A 12450-nucleotide genomic window follows, 5' to 3' on the forward strand; every position below is an offset into this window, starting at 1 on the left:
ACAGCTGGACATCAATAGCGCTGTGCTACAGGAGTGGGTTGCTGAGGTGCAGCAGTGGCCTGAAGGTATATTAGTTTCTGAACAAATAGAGCAAAAACTCAAAACGGACAACCAGAAAAAGTTTATTCAACCCACAAGCATGTATTTTTATAACTTACGACTAGGCACCACCTTGCATGTCTACGATAAAGCATAATTCTCTATTGTTAGGCAGAAACACAGTATGTTCCTCTCACTGGTAGTGTCATGACCTGCCTAAGTCTAGGACTTTCTTGGGCGTGGAAGTGTGTGTGTGTGTTAGTGTTTGTGTAACTGGCCTGCCTTATGAGGAACTGAAACTAAGTTGTTGCTCTTTTGCCTCCTTCCTTAGAAATATTAATATTCAGCGACATGTTTTGAACAGAATGTGAACTTTCTGCACTTCCCCTAGTCTCAGTATCTTTCCATACATAAACTTCAAATTCACCATTCATTGACCCCCAAAATGTACAATTCTTATACAAGTAAAGTAATAACTATGTTCTAATATGATGACAGGAAAAATTATATTTCAAGCCAGAATCCAACAGGTAGAAAAGTGAATGTTTCTGTCTCTCAACTTCCTAATTGACTGATGTAAGTGGAGTTACGTTTGTAACATGCCCTATGTTTGACAACCACACTTCAGGATAGTCAGACAGGGCATCTCCAGAAGAAGACTGAGGGGCTTTACCTCAGTGTGAACCAGAGGAAACACTACCTATACTGTTTGACAGGTAGGGCACAAAAACAACATGACCTCAAAACACATTATTAATCAAGCAGTGAAACTGATTTGTGAAATAAAATGCATGAGTTATACACATCATACCATGTTTGTCACGAGTCCGACCGAGGGTGTTTCCCCTTCCCGGGCGGTTGGCGCTCGGCGGTCGTCGTCACCGGCCTATTAGCTGCCACTGATTGTTTTTCCTCTCCCTCCTTGTATGTTTAGTGGTAGCACCTGTTCATGATTAAATCAGCTAATTAGTTTGTCTTTATTAGACAGCCGGCCCGCCTGGTTGTTGTGCGGGATTATTGCAGTGTAACCTTCGGCTCTGTTGTTAGAAGTACGTGTTAGTGCCTGGTCGTTACGTTTTCTGTTGTACATTCTCATTCCCTATGTTTGGGGCCGTTACTATTGTGAGCACCCTGGGTTGCGTTGGCGCTATTAAAGACGCACAGCTTTGCACTCACTGTCTCCTGCGTTTGACTCCACACACCTACGACACCTGAAGTGTTACAGAATCCCGCACCCGAATCAAATCGAATGGAGTCAGCAGGAGCAGCAGCCAACCCTCTCCCATCGATGGAGGAACGGGTTCTCCACCACACCACCATTCTCCATCGGATCGGATCCGCGATGGATCAAGTGATGGAGAGAATGGACCGATGGGAGAGGAGTGGTCTCCTCTCTCCACCTTCGGCACCCCGACTCCGGTCTCCCCATCACTCGACTCCAGCACCCTTCGTCTGACGCTACCGAGGGCTTATGATGGAGCGGCGGCGGGTTGCCAGGGGTTTCTGCTTCAGCTGGAGCTATACCTGGCCACCGTTAGACCCCCTCCCTCAGGAGCGGAGAGGGTGAGTGTCCTCATCTCCTGCCTCACGGGTCGTGCTCTGGAGTGGGCGAACGCAGTCTGGAATGGCCCAGACTCAGCGGGAGCACTACCCAGAGTTTTCCTGCCGCTTCCGTGCCGTATTTGATCACCCTATAGACGGCCGAGCGGTGGGAGAACGACTTTTCATCTCAGGCAGGAGAGGAGGAGCGCCCAGGATTACGCGCTGGAGTTCCGGACCTTGGCAGCCGGATCTGGGTGGAACGACAGGGCCCTTATGGACCACTACAGGTGTGGTCTCCGAGAGGACGTCCGCCGGGAGTTAGCGTGTCGGGACACCACTCTGTTACTGGATCAGCTGATTGACATGTCCATTCGACTGGACAATCTGCTGGCTGCCCGCGGGCGTTCAGAGAGGGTCCTGTGCGTTCCACCACCCGGCCCCTCCGCTCCCATTCCGATGGAGTTGGGAGGGGCTGCGCCGAGGGGTACCGGAGGAGGAGGCCTTCCCTGCACCAACTGTGGTCGGAGAGGACACACGTCTGATCGGTGCTGGGGGGGTCCGTCTGGGAGTAGAGATGGCAGGCGGAACGCTTCTCGGTCACCCCAGGTGAGTCAGCATCAGACTCACCCAGAATCCCTTGTTGGCCATATGTTTGTCTTAATCTCTTTCCTTCACTTTTTCCCTCTTCCCAGCATAGGGCGCTAGTCGATTCAGGCGCAGCTGGGAACTTTATGGATCGCGGACTCGCCCTTAAGTTAGGGGTTCCGCTGGTGCCGATAGATTCTCCTTTCCCCGTGCACTCCCTAGATAGCCGGCCATTAGGGTCAGGGATGGTCGGGAGACCACGGTCCCACTGGACATGGTGACGCAGGGGAATCATAGGGAGCGTATCAGTTTTTTTATTATTGATTCGCCTGCGTTTCCAGTGGTGCTGGGGACTCCCTGGCTGGCCCGGCACAATCCTAAAATTTCGTGGAGACAAGGGGTTCTCCAGGGGTGGTCAGAGGAGTGTTCTGGAAGGTGTTTGGGAGTTTCCATCGGTGCCACGTCGGTGGAGAGTCCAGACCAGGGTTCCACGGTGTGCATTCCCCCGAGTATGCCGATTTGGCAATCGCTTTCAGTAAAGTGAAAGCGACTAAATTACCACCTTATCGACCGGGAAGGGATTGTACGATAGATCTCAGGTAGACGCTGCGCTTCCCAAGAGTCATGTGTACCCGCTGTCCCAGGAGGAGACGTTGGCAATGGAGACATATGTCACGGAGTCGCTGGGACAGGGGTACATTCGGCCCTCCATTTCACCCGTCTCCTCGAGTTTCTTTTTGTGAGGAAAAAGGAGGGAGGTTTGCGTCCGTGTATCGATTATAGAGGTCTAAACGCCATCACAGTGGGGTATAGTTACCCTCTACCTCTCATCGCTACGGTGGAATCGTTCCACGGAGCGCAGTTCTTCACAAAACTGGATCTCAGGAGCGCGTATAGTCTGGTGCGTATTCGGAAGGGAGACGAGTGGAAAACCGCATTTAGTACTACATCCGGCCACTATGAGTACCTCGTCATGCCGTATGGGTTAAAGAATGCTCCAACCGTTTTCCAATCCTTTGTAGACGAGATTCTCAGGGACCTGTGCGGTCAGGGGTGGTTGTTTATATCGATGACATTCTGATCTACTCGGCCACTCACACCGCGCATGTGTCTCTGGTGCGCAAAGTGCTTGGAAGACTGCTGGAGCATGACCTATACGTCAAGGCTGAGAAATGTGTGTTCTCTAAACGAGCCGTCTCTTTTCTGGGATATCGCATTTCCACCTCGGGGTGGTGATGGAGGGTGAACGCATTAGGGCCGTGCGTAATTGGCCGACTCCAACCACGGTAAAGGAGGTGCAGCGGTTTTTGGGTTTTGCCAACTACTACCGGAGGTTTATCCGGGGTTTTGGCCAGATAGCGGCTCCCATTACCTCACTGCTGGGGGCCCGGTGCGATTGCAGTGGTCAGCACAGGCGGACAGGGCATTCAACAAGTTGAAGGCGCTGTTCACTGAGGCGCCCGTGTTGGCGCATCCGGATCCCTCTCTAGCATTCATAGTGGAGGTGGACGCGTCCGAGGCTGGGGTGGGTGCCGTGCTATCACAGCGCTCGGGTACGCCACCAAAACTCCGCCCCTGCGCTTTCTTCTCAAGGAAGCTCAGCCCAGCGGAGCGTAACTATGATGTGGGGGACCGGGAGTTGCTAGCGGTGGTTAGAGCTCTGAAGGTGTGGAGACACTGGCTTGAGGGGGCTAAGCACCCTTTTCTCATCTGGACCGACCACCAGAATCTGGAGTATATTCGGGCTGCAAGGAGACTTAACCCACGTCAGGCAAGGTGGGCCATATTCTTCACCCGGTTCCGGTTTACTTTGTCTTATAGACCGGGCTCCCAGAACGTGAGGGCTGACGCACTGTCCCGCCTTTACGACACCGAGGATGGGTCCACTGAACCTACTCCCATCCTTCCCGCCTCTAAGCTGGTAGCCCCAGTGGTATGGGAGGTGGACTCGGACATCGAGCGGGCGTTACGGGCTGAACCCGCGCCTCCTCAGTGTCCAGCGGGGCGAAGGTATGTGCCGCTTGATGTTCGGGACAAGCTGATTCGGTGGGCTCACGTCCTACCCTCCTCGGGTCACCCTGGGGTGACGAGGACAGTGGGGAGCCTTCAGGGGAGGTATTGGTGGCCTACGTTGGTTAAGGACGTTAAGGGTTATGTCTCCTCTTGCTCAGTGTGCGCTCAGAGTAAGGCTCCTAGGCACCTTCCTAGAGGGAAGCTACAACCCCTCCCCGTTCCACAGCGGCCATGGTCACATCTGTCCATAGATTTCCTGACCGATCTTCCGCCGTCTCAGGGGAACACCGCGGTTCTAGTGATTGTGGATCGGTTTTCTAAGTCCTGCCGTCTCCTCCCGTTGCCCGGTATCCCTACAGCCCTGCAGACTGCGGAGGCATTATTTACCCATGTCTTTCGGCACTACGGGGTGCCGGAGGACATCGTTTCTGATCGGGGCCCCCAATTCACGTCTCGGGTATGGAGAGCGTTCATGGAACGTTTGGGGGTCTCTGTCAGCCTGACCTCCGGTTATCACCCCGAGAGTAATGGGCAGGTGGAGAGATTGAACCAGGAGGTGGGTAGGTTTCTGCGGTCGTATTGCCAGGATCGGCCAGGGGAGTGGGCACGATACATTCCCTGGGCTGAAATGGCTCAGAACTCACTACGCCACTCCTCTACTAACGTGTCCCCTTTTCAGTGTGTGTTGGGATACCAGCCGGTCCTGGCACCATGGCATCCGAGCCAGACCGAGGCTCCTGCGGTGGAGGAATGGGTACAGCGCTCCAAGGAGACCTGGAGGGCCGTCCAGGAGTCTCTACGACAAGCGAGTGGACGGCAGAAGAGGAGTGCTGACCGCCACCGCAGTGAGGCCCCCGTGTTTGTACCGGGGGACAGGGTCTGGCTCTCGACCCGAAACCTACCTCTCCGCTTGCCCTGCCGGAAGCTGGGTCCGCAGTGTGTAGGGCCCTTTAAAGTCCTGAGGAGAATAAACGAGGTGTGTTATCGATTACAACTCCCTTCCTATTATCGAATTAACCCCTCGTTTCATGTGTCTCTCCTCAGGCCGGTGGTAGCTGGTCCCCTGCAGGACAGTGAGGTACCGGAGGTCCCTCCCCCTCTGGACATCGAGGGACCCCGGCGTACACGATCCGGGCCATTCTGGACTCAAGACGCCGGGTGAGGGGCCTGCAGTACCTCGTGGACTGGGAGGGGTACGGTCCGGAGGAGAGGTGCTGGGTACCGGTGAGGGACATCTTGGATCCATCCATGTTGAGGATTTCCATCGCCTCCATCCGGATCGCCCTGCACCTCGTCCTCCGGGGCGACCTCGAGGCCGGTGTCGGCGCGCTGCGGGAGCCGCGCGTCAGGAGGGGGTACTGTCACGAGTCCGACCGAGGGTGTTTCCCCTTCCCGGGCGGTTGGCGCTCGGCGGTCGTCGTCACCGGCCTATTAGCTGCCACTGATTGTTTTTCCTCTCCCTCCTTGTATGTTTAGTGGTAGCACCTGTTCATGATTAAATCAGCTAATTAGTTTGTCTTTATTAGACAGCCGGCCCGCCTGGTTGTTGTGCGGGATTATTGCAGTGTAACCTTCGGCTCTGTTGTTAGAAGTACGTGTTAGTGCCTGGTCGTTACGTTTTCTGTTGTACATTCTCATTCCCTATGTTTGGGGCCGTTACTATTGTGAGCACCCTGGGTTGCGTTGGCGCTATTAAAGACGCACAGCTTTGCACTCACTGTCTCCTGCGTTTGACTCCACACACCTACGACACCTGAAGTGTTACAATGTTTATGATCAAATGTAAGCATGGCCTATGTTATGAATTGATCTAATGTAAAACATTTAATTAAACTAAGAAATTACATCACCATAAACAGCAGAGTACCTTGTGAGCCAAAACTCTGCATGGCTTGTATAATGTTATAACTGTATGACAACCAATGCTTTAGAAAGGAGTTGATTGTTTTGTACTCTCTTTGTTTGTGCCTCTATAGTAGCTCTACAACTTATAGTTATGTAACATATCTGTATCTACAGTTCGTCTAATCACCCCATTGTATTCAGACGGCAACAAGAGGAGGCATCAGATTCAGAGAAATTGTTGAGCACAAATCAGCCTTGACAGCAGGCAGAGCTGCTCAGTGGGTGAGCTGCTCAGTACTAACAACATTGTGGGACCATGGGAGAGACTTGGCACCAGTAAGTATATGATTGCAGAAGGTATCTATTGTGATTACATTTTTACCTTCTCATTGCTGTTGCTCTGTTAAATACTGTACCTCAGAGTTTTACATCTCACAGGCAACCGCCATCTCGCCATCAAAAAGGCAATCTTCGACAGACTGATGTTGGTGAACGGACTGCAGGAGGTGAATGGGCACTGGGGGAGCCTACAAAGAGCAGCCGGGAACTCTGGAGGCACTGTGCCTACAGCTGCAAGAACAGAGTAGGTTAAGGCTTATACTATTTTTGGACTGAACATTTTGTCTTGCTTTACAAATACCCTCCGCACGGTGTAGTGGAATTGTCAATACTTTAGCGCTTTACTTATTACTTTTAGGTAATGCAGTGGAGGGAGGAATGGCCTTCTCTGCCTCCTGAAGAGAAAATTGAGTGAACTGACACAAGACCAAGGAAACACCAGGAACACCTAGCAAAAGCTGGTCCTATTGCTGAGAGCTCAGATGACAACTGCTATGCTTTCTGAAATCATTCACCAACCCTGCCTCTGCTCCCTCGGGAGCAGCCTGGTCTCCTGACGTTGACGCCTGACCCCTCACCTTCTGAACCCACCCAGAGAAATATAATTTGCCTGATGATGCGCTAGTGGAGAAGCAATGTCTGATTTCAGTGCATTTGTTGCCATGTTTCCTCTCCTCACTTTTCTTCCAGTCGTAGACTATGGCGACATCATCAGCTTCTAAAATGAATAAGTGAAGTAAAGGTCTTCATAAATAAATGCATTAAGCACTAACGTGTGTGTGTGTGTGTGTGTGTGTGTGTGTGTGTGTTTCAATCGATTACATAGTATGAATTACTTATTTTGACATAATAAAAAGTTGCAATGTCACAGCATATGATTTGATTGTTGTTTTGCCATAATGAATTGATGTCTGTTCAATACACAGTTCAAACTATAGCCTACTAAGAAAGGCACCTGTACCAATGCTGATTGATATACAGTGCCTTGCGAAAGTATTCGGCCCCCTTGAACTTTGCGACCTTTTGCCACATTTCAGGCTTCAAACATAAAGATATAAAACTGTATTTTTTTTTTGAAGAATAAACAACAAGTGGGACACAATCATGAAGTGGAACGACATTTATTGGATATTTCAAACTTTTTTAACAAATCAAAAACTGAAAAATTGGGCGTGCAAAATTATTCAGCCCCTTTACTTTCAGTGCAGCAAACTCTCTCCAGAAGTTCAGTGAGGATCTCTGAATGATCCAATGTTGACCTAAATGACTAATGATGATAAATACAATCCACCTGTGTGTAATCAAGTCTCCGTATAAATGCACCTGCACTGTGATAGTCTCAGAGGTCCGTTAAAAGTGCAGAGACCATCATGAAGAACAAGGAATACACCAGGCAGGTCCGAGATACTGTTGTGAAGAAGTTTAAAGCCGGATTTGGATACAAAAAGATTTCCCAAGCTTTAAACATCCCAAGGAGCACTGTGCAAGCGATAATATTGAAATGGAAGGAGTATCAGACCACTGCAAATCTACCAAGAACTGTCCGTCCTTCTAAACTTTCAGCTCATACAAGTAGAGGACTGATCAAAGATGCAGCCAAGAGGCCCATGATCACTCTGGATGGACTGCAGAGATCTACAGCTGAGGTGGGAGACTCTGTCCATAGGACAACAATCAGTCGTATATTGCACAAATCTGGCCTTTATGGAAGAGTGGCAAGAAGAAAGTCATTTCTTAAAGATATCCATAAAAAGTGTTGTTTAAAGTTTGCCACAAGCCACCTGGGAGACACACCAAACATGTGGAAGAAGGTGCTCTGGTCAGATGAAACTAAAATTGCAACAATGCAAAACATTATGTTTGGCGTAAAAGCAACACCCTGAACACACCATCCCCACTGTCAAACATGGTGGTGGCAGCATCATTGTTTGGGCCTACTTTTCTTCAGCAGGGATGGCCGCCTCGAGGCGCCGACAGAGATGGCCACCTCGCTTCGCGTTCCTAGGAAACTATGCAGTTTTTTTTTTTTTTTTTTTTACGTGTTATTTCTTACATTAGTACCCCAGGTCATCTTAGGTTTCATTACATACAGTCGAGAAGAACTACTGAATATAAGATCAGCGTCAACTCACCATCAGTACGACCAAGAATATGTTTTCCGCGACGCGGATCCTGTGTTCTGCCTTACAAACAGGACAATGGAATGGATCGCATGCAGCGACCCAAGAAAACGACTCCGAAAAAGAGGGAAACGAGGCGGTATTCTGGTCAGACTCCGAAAAAGGGCACATCGCGCACCACTCCCCAGCATTCTTCTTGCCAATGTCCAGTTTCTTGACAACAAGGTTGACGAAATCCGAGCAAGGGTGGCATTCCAGAGGGACATCAGAGACTGCAACGTTCTCTGCTTCACGGAAACATGGCTCACTGGAGAGACGCTATCCGATGCGGTGCAGCCAACGGGTTTCTCCACGCATCGCGCTGACAGAAACAAACATCTTTCTGGTAAGAAGAGTGGCGGGGGCGTATGCCTCATGACTAACGAGACATGGTGTGATGAAGGAAACATACAGGAAATCAAATCCTTCTGTTCACCTGATTTAGAATTCCTCACAATCAAATGTAGACCGCATTATCTTCCAAGAGAATTCTCTTTGATTATAATCACAGCCGTATATATCCCCCCCCAAGCAGACACATCGATGGCTCTGAACGAGCTTTATTTAACTCTTTGCAAACTGGAAACCATTTATCCGGAGGCTGCATTCATTGTAGCTGGGGATTTTAACAAAGCTAATCTGAAAACAAGACTCCCTAAATTTTATCAGCATATCGATTGCGCAACCAGGGGTGGTAAAACCTTGGATCATTGTTACTCTAACTTCCGCGACGCATATAAGGCCCTGCCCCGCCCCCATTTCGGAAAAGCTGACCACGACTCCATTCTGCTGATCCCTGCCTACAGGCAGAAACTAAAACAAGAGGCTCCCACGCTAAGGTCTCTCCAACGCTGGTCCGACCAAGCTGACTCCACACTCCAAGACTGCTTCCATCACGTGGACTGGGACATGTTTCGTATTGCGTCAGATAAAAATATTGACGAATACGCTGATTCGGTGTGCGAGTTCATTAGAACGTGCGTCAAGATGTCGTTCCCATAGCAACGATAAAAACATTCCCTAACCAGAAACCGTGGATTGATGGCAGCATTCGCGTGAAACTGAAAGCGCAAACCACTGCTTTTAATCAGGGCAAGGTGTCTGGTAACATGTCCGAATATAAACAATGCAGCTATTCCCTCCGCAAGGCTATTAAACAAGCTAAGCGTCAGTACAGAGACAAAGTGGAATCTCAATTCAATGGCTCAGACACAAGAGGCATGTGGCAGGGTCTACAGTCAATCACAGACTACAAGAAGAAACCCAGCCCAGTCACGGACCAGGATGTCTTGCTCCCAGGCAGACTAAATAACTTTTTTGCCCGCTTTGAGGACAATACAGTGCCACTGACACGGCCTGCAACGAAAACATGCGGTCTCCTTCACTGTAGCCGAGGTGAGTAAGACATTTAAACGTGTTAACCCTCGCAAGGCTGCAGGCCCAGACGGCATCCCCAGCCGCGCCCTCAGAGCATGCGCAGACCAGCTGGCCGGTGTGTTTACGGACATATTCAATCAATCCCTATACCAGTCTGCTGTTCCCACATGCTTCAAGAGGGCCACCATTGTTCCTGTTCCCAAGAAAGCTAAGGTAACTGAGCTAAACGACTACCGCCCCGTAGCACTCACTTCCGTCATCATGAAGTGCTTTGAGAGACTAGTCAAGGACCATATCACCTCCACCCTACCTGACACCCTAGACCCACTCCAATTTGCTTACCGCCCAAATAGGTCCACAGACGATGCAATCTCAACCACACTGCACACTGCCCTAACCCACCTGGACAAGAGGAATACCTATGTGAGAATGCTGTTCATCGACTACAGCTCGGCATTCAACACCATAGTACCCTCCAAGCTCGTCATCAAGCTCGAGACCCTGGGTCTCGACCCCGCCCTGTGCAACTGGGTACTGGACTTCCTGACGGGCCGCCCCCAGGTGGTGAGGGTAGGCAACAACATCTCCTCCCCGCTGATCCTCAACACGGGGCCCCACAAGGGTGCATTCTGAGCCCTCTCCTGTACTCCCTGTTCACCCACGACTGCGTGGCCACGCACGCCTCCAACTCAATCATCAAGTTTGCGGACGACACAACAGTGGTAGGCTTGATTACCAACAACGACGAGACGGCCTACAGGGAGGAGGTGAGGGCCCTCGGAGTGTGGTGTCAGGAAAATAACCTCACACTCAACGTCAACAAAACTAAGGAGATGATTGTGGACTTCAGGAAACAGCAGAGGGAACACCCCCCTATCCACATCGATGGAACAGTAGTGGAGATGGTAGCAAGTTTTAAGTTCCTCGGCATACACATCACAGACAAACTGAATTGGTCCACTCACACTGACAGCGTCGTGAAGAAGGTGCAGCAGCGCCTCTTCAACCTCAGGAGGCTGAAGAAATTTGGCTTGTCACCAAAAGCCCTCACAAACTTCTACAGATGCACAATCGAGAGCTTCCTGGCGGGCTGTATCACCGCCTGGTACGGCAACTGCTCCGCCCTCAACCGTAAGGCTCTCCAGAGGGTAGTGAGGTCTGCACAACGCATCACCGGGGGCAAACTACCTGCCCTCCAGGACACCTACACCACCCGATGTTACAGGAAGGCCATAAAGATCATCAGGGACATCAACCACCCGAACCACTGCCTGTTCACCCCGCTATCATCCAGAAGGCGAGGTCAGTACAGGTGCATCAAAGCTGGGACCGAGAGACTGAAAAACAGCTTCTATCTCAAGGCCATCAGACTGTTAAACAGCCACACTGTCATTGACACACTGTCATTGACACTGACTCAACTCCAGCCACTTTAATAATGGGATTGATGGGAACTGATGTAAATATATCACTAGCCACTTTAAACAATGCTACCTTATATAATGTTACTTACCCTACATTATTCATCTCATATGCATACGTATATACTGTACTCTACATCATCGACTGCATCCTTATGTAATACATGTATCACTAGCCACTTTAACTATGCCACTTTGTTTACTTTGTCTACATACTCATCTCATATGTATATACTGTACTCGATACCATCTACCGTATGCTGCTCTGTACCATCACTCATTCATATATCCTTATGTACATATTCTTTATCCCCTTACACTGTGCATAAGACAGTAGTTTTGGAATTGTTAGTTAGATTACTTGTTGGTTATCACTGCATTGTCGGAACTAGAAGCACAAGCATTTCGCTACACTCGCATTAACATCTGCTAACCATGTGTATGTGACAAATAAAATTTGATTTGATTTGATTTGGAAGATGGTTAAAATTGATGGGAAGATGGATGGAGCCAAATACAGGACCATTCTGGAAGAAAACCTGATGGAGTCTGCAAAAGACCTGAGACTGGGACGGAGATTTGTCTTCCAACAAGACAATGATCCAAAACATAAAGCAAAATCTACAATGGAATGGTTCAAAAATAAACATATCCAGGTGTTAGAATGGCCAAGTCAAAGTCCAGACCTGAATCCAATCGAGAATCTGTGGAAAGAACTGAAAACTGCTGTTCACAAATGCTCTCCATCCAACCTCACTGAGCTCGAGCTGTTTTGCAAGGAGGAATGGGAAAAAATGTCAGTCTCTCGATGTGCAAAACTGAGAGACATACCCCAAGCGACTTACAGCTGTAATCGCAGCAAAAGGTGGCGCTACAAAGTATTAACTTAAAGGGGGCTGAATAATTTTGCACGCCCAATTTTTCAGTTTTTGATTTGTTAAAAAAGTTTGAAATATCCAATAAATGTCGTTCCACTTCATGATTGTGTCCCACTTGTTGTTGATTCTTCACAAAAAAATACAGTTTTATATCTTTATGTTTGAAGCCTGAAATGTGGCAAAAGGTCGCAAAGTTCAAGGGGGCCGAATACTTTCGCAAGGCACGCTGCTGTCCTGTAGCTACTGTAGGTC

General features: G+C 49.5%; 1 long non-coding RNA gene across 1 annotated transcript; it reads left to right on the plus strand.

Moving 5' to 3' along the window:
• The first annotated feature begins 6200 nt into the window (after positions 1-6200).
• Positions 6201-7074, plus strand: LOC118386469 (uncharacterized). The gene is made up of 3 exons (XR_004826219.2): positions 6201-6360; positions 6463-6607; positions 6722-7074. It is a non-coding gene; the product is annotated as an uncharacterized LOC118386469 (long non-coding RNA).
• Positions 7075-12450: the final 5376 nt, after the last annotated feature.

This window comes from Oncorhynchus keta, chromosome 7 (genome assembly GCF_023373465.1).
Source record: "Oncorhynchus keta strain PuntledgeMale-10-30-2019 chromosome 7, Oket_V2, whole genome shotgun sequence".
NCBI classification, from domain to species: domain Eukaryota; kingdom Metazoa; phylum Chordata; class Actinopteri; order Salmoniformes; family Salmonidae; genus Oncorhynchus; species Oncorhynchus keta.